At 42.2% G+C, this 4,597-nt stretch overlaps 1 long non-coding RNA gene across 1 annotated transcript; it reads left to right on the plus strand.

The window, feature by feature from the left end:
- The first annotated feature begins 741 nt into the window (after positions 1 to 741).
- On the plus strand, positions 742 to 3,737 carry LOC120717212. The gene is made up of 3 exons (XR_005692123.1): positions 742 to 3,082; positions 3,158 to 3,343; positions 3,430 to 3,737. It is a non-coding gene; the product is annotated as an uncharacterized LOC120717212 (long non-coding RNA).
- Positions 3,738 to 4,597: the final 860 nt, after the last annotated feature.

A 4,597-nucleotide genomic window follows, 5' to 3' on the forward strand; every position in this document is an offset into this window, starting at 1 on the left:
TAGGATAGCCGCATGTTTTGAGTGCTTCCTTTACATGTGTGTGTTCCTTCTTTTTTCCTTCAGGCTTAGAGGGAACATGTTGTGCCCGGTGGTGTAGGGTCCTGATTACTCCAAGTTTGTGTTCCAAAGGGTGATGGGAGTCAAAGAGGAGGTACTGGTCCGTGTGTGTGGGCTTCCGGTAAACTTCGATGTTGAGGTTGCCGTTCTCTTCAATGTGCACAGCGCAGTCCAGGAAAGGCAAACAGTCGTCCTTTGTGTCTTCCCTGGTGAACTTGATGTTTTTATCCACAGCGTTAATGTGCGCAGTGAAGGATTCCACTTCTTGTGTCTTGATTTTGACCCAGGTGTCGTCCACATATCTGTACCAGTGGCTGGGTACTCTTCCTTTGAAAGAGCCAAGAGCCTTCCTTTCCACTTCCTCCATGTAAAGGTTGGCTACAATAGGTGACACGGGGGAGCCCATGGCACAGCCATGTTTTTGTCTGTAGAAGCCTTTGTTGTATTTGAAATATGTAGTGGTGAGGCAGAGGTCTAACAGTGTGCAGATCTGATCGGGTGTGAAGTTGGTCCTGTCCTCCAAGGAGCTGTCTTCTTGTAGTCGTTTTCTGACAGTCTCCACGGCCTCCGTGGTGGGTATGCAAGTGAAAAGAGAGACTACATCAAAGGACACCATGGTTTCATCTGGATCCAGGGTAAGTTTCTGGACCTTGTCGGTGAAGTCGGTGGAGTTCTTGATGTGGTGTGGGGTGTTCCCCACGAGAGGAGCAAGGATGGTAGCAAGGTGTTTAGCAATGTTATAAGTGACTGAGTTTATGCTACTGACTATGGGTCTGAGTGGGACAGGTTCCTTGTGGATCTTAGGAAGTCCATAGATGCAGGGTATGGCATCCCCTGGGTAAAGGCGGTGATATGTAAGGCGGTCAATAATTTTGTTCTGTCAATAGATCTTGACAGACAGAACTTACAGATCGCACATTCTACGCTGTGTATCAGCAGGAAACTGGCTTAAAGCAGCCGCTCCAGCAGACAGAGACAATGAGTAATTTTTGGCCCACTACACTCTACATACTGCATTCTAGTTGTATTCTGAAGGTGTAGGAACTGATACACATAAACACACATTTGGTATGCCTTGATAGGGAGGACTGGATGTTCATAAGAGAGGCCCTGCATAAAAATGGAAAAAACAAAAACGAAAAAAGAAAAAGCAGCATAGACAAGCCTGAAACCCAGAGGAGTGGTATATAAATGAAACAACCACAGATGATAATAAACATGCAATCAGTAAAAAGGACTGTGCTGCAAAGAGCTTATTAGGCTCTATCCGGGCCGGATTGTAGCCCGGATAGATTTGACAACAACGTTTTCGTCTGAAAACGCTCCGCATCCACACTAGGGTTTTCAGTCGTTTTCACAGAGTTGCGTGTCCACATTGAAACGGCCTCAAACACTTATGTTCCTGTACTGCGCATGCGTGAAACGCAAGAAGATTCGGCCTGCCTCATTTCTGTCTGCTGCTTATTTACTTTCCAGCTCTTTGGAACATCGCAGCAAAATGTGGAGGAAAAGCACCGAGTTTTTTAAATGGACTAACAATGAGCTGGAGCTGTTGCTGCGAGCAACACAAAAGTACAAAGTTGCAAAAGCGAGTGAGAATTAAAGAATTTGAAGAAAAGCTCTCAGGAGCATGTGCAGACTGATATTAATCTTTAATAGCGCTGTCAAAACTGAGAGCAAACAAAACAACTGCTGTATAATGCCCTCCGCTATCTTTGTTTGATTGGTCACATGACTGCATCATATGACTAACATGCGCCATCATTTTAGAAAGTTTTCGTTTTCGCTGTCCACACTGCGACACGAAAGCACCTTTTTCAAGTGTATGCATTTTTGAGAGCGTTTTCAAAACGCTGCGTTTTCCATGAGTGAAAACGGCGTCTCAGTGTGGACGGGAGGCCAAAACGGAGAGAAAACAATCATTTTTCAAATGAAAATGCATTAGTGTGGACGTAGCCTTAGACATGATTTATTTTGAGCGGCTCATGAATGTGAAAAGAGACACCAGTATTTTCCATCCCAGCAACTGTGGAATGGAAACAACATGATAAAAAATGTCAATTTATTTAATTCTTTCAGGTCTTGGAAAAGCCATTGGAACAACTGAGAGGCCAAAACAAACAACAACCAAAATACAAGTGTCTGTAGTCCATATTTGGACTACACACAAAAAACTACTATGGCATATGATTGCCCCTCCCTGAGGAGAAGGATTTTAAATGGGATTCTGGATTTAACAGTGAGTAAGTGAAGAAAAGCCAGTATAGGAGAAATATGCTCTCTTTCTAGTCCCTGTCAGGACTCTTGCTGCAGTGTTTTAGATCAACTGAAGGCATTTAAGGGAGATTTTAGGACATCCTGATAATAACAAATTACAGTAATAAATGAACTAGTTTTTCAGTGTTACTCTGTGACAGGCTGTTTCTAATAGTCAGGCCCCATGTTATCTTAAAGTACCATATCACCCCAATAGAGCTCTACACTCTCAAACTGCTGGTTTGCTTGTGTTTTCTAGTGTATTTAAAAGTAAAATGGAACTTTCAGCTTCCAGGCCCCTTCTTTTATGGAACCTGCTCGCATTTTGGATTTGGAAGACAGACGCCCTCTCTCCTTTAAGATTAGGTTTAAAACTTTTCTTCTTGATAAAGGATATAGTTAGGACTTGATCAAGTAACTCTGAAACCTCCATTAGTTACAGGTTTATAGGTTTATGTGGCTGGAGGCCTCCCATGAGTGTTTCTTCTTCACTCCCCTTTTTTCACTAACTCACTATATGTTTACACATTTAATCATTAGTTATTATTATTCTCTGGTTCTCTTCCACAGCATGTCTTTGAGACACTCTTCTTCAACGTTATTGTCATGGTCCGGGTGTGTGCCAGGGTGTCTCCCTCCGAATCGGCATCTCCACCCCTGGGAGGGGCCTCAGTGTTCTGCTGATTGCTCACACCTGTGGGTAATTAAGCCGGGGACTCATAAGGCCAGCGCACTCAACCTCTCTTCGCCAGATTCTCAGCTAACCCTAGTTAGTGCAGGCCACCACTGTGATTTCGCACACGCGTTGCAAACTACCTTGACTCATTGTGTGTTTCTGTCACAGCAACGCACCAAGTTGCCAGACACAAATCTCCGCCGAAGAGCTCCAATCCGGACGCTGGACCACCTGACAGTCCCACGAGCTGTTCACCCGACTCACCTGCCTGCCACCCTGCCTCAACGCCAGGAATTTCGGATCACTCACCCGGACCACCCACCCCTCCACGCCACTACAGACCACCCGCGGCAAGTACGCAGTGCGAAGGAAAATTCAGAACGAACTGCTTGCCCATATTCCTCCTGAACCATACCTGAACATCTGTACTCTATTTACAGTGACTCTGACCCTAACCCCGGACCCAGTTTGACTCTCCCTCCAGCCCAATCCCTGGAACTGCTGTTTCCACTGACCAACACCAGATTACTTACTTAGCCCAGGCTGCTTAAAACCCTTAAAACCCGTCTGGTTTAGTTGTGCATTTTGCACTTGTTAAACGCACATTCCACTTTCCTGTTTATGAATACTTACTGAGAAAATAAACGTTGTCTCTAAAACTACTTACCTGCTGTTCGGCGTCCAGCATTTGAGTCCTTTCTGTTTTGAGGCGGCCTTGGCCGTGACAGTTATGCTGCTCTGTTGTTTGTTAATTGCCCCTTGGGGATAAATAAAGTCTTCTGATTCTGATTCTGACTCTCTGGAGGTTTCTTCCTCTTCCTCTACTGACTGTCTCCAAAGTGCTTGCTTATAGTGGGTCATATGATTGTTGGGGTTTTCTTATTTTTCTCTGTCTTATCGTAGGGCCTTTACCTTGTTGTGAATTAGTATTATGTAAATCAAACTTAACTAAACTGAACTTAATTAAATTAAATGTGATAATTCAAAGGTCAGTGCCGTATGATACACTATGCAGCATTATTGTTACTTTAAGATTATTTTAAGAATTTCTACAACTGATTCCAGTTTTGGTACAGACAGATCAACACAAGAAAGATTTTTTAAATGATGATAAAGCATCCTTCGAGCTGATCATATCAAGCATGAATTTTAACTTTGCTCTTTTTTGTTTTACTTCAGTTGTGTCACATTTCCGCTTGAAGCTCTGCACAGATTACCCTTAGCATACTAATATTCATGATCTGAATATTGTTTTTGTCACCATTTCCAAAAATCATGTTTGTAGCCTATTTATTATCCCTTCATCTATTAATTTAATGCTGTCATCTTGTCAGAATTTTATATTTCTCTATACTTTGTTTTCTGAATACACAAAACTAATGTCATTTTTATTAGCCTCAGGTTTACTTTACTCACAATATGCCAAATGCTAATGTGCTATTTATTATATATATGATGATGATGATGATGATGATGATTATTATTATTATTATTATTATTATTATTAGATAACATGCTTATTTATTTTGAACATTGTACACATTATGCCTGTCACTCATTTTAACATTGAGTGACAGTGATTGTAATATCAGAGGGTTTTTTTAACTG

Source organism: Simochromis diagramma, unplaced genomic scaffold, assembly GCF_900408965.1.
Source record: "Simochromis diagramma unplaced genomic scaffold, fSimDia1.1 OVJJ01000085.1, whole genome shotgun sequence".
NCBI lineage: Eukaryota > Metazoa > Chordata > Actinopteri > Cichliformes > Cichlidae > Simochromis > Simochromis diagramma.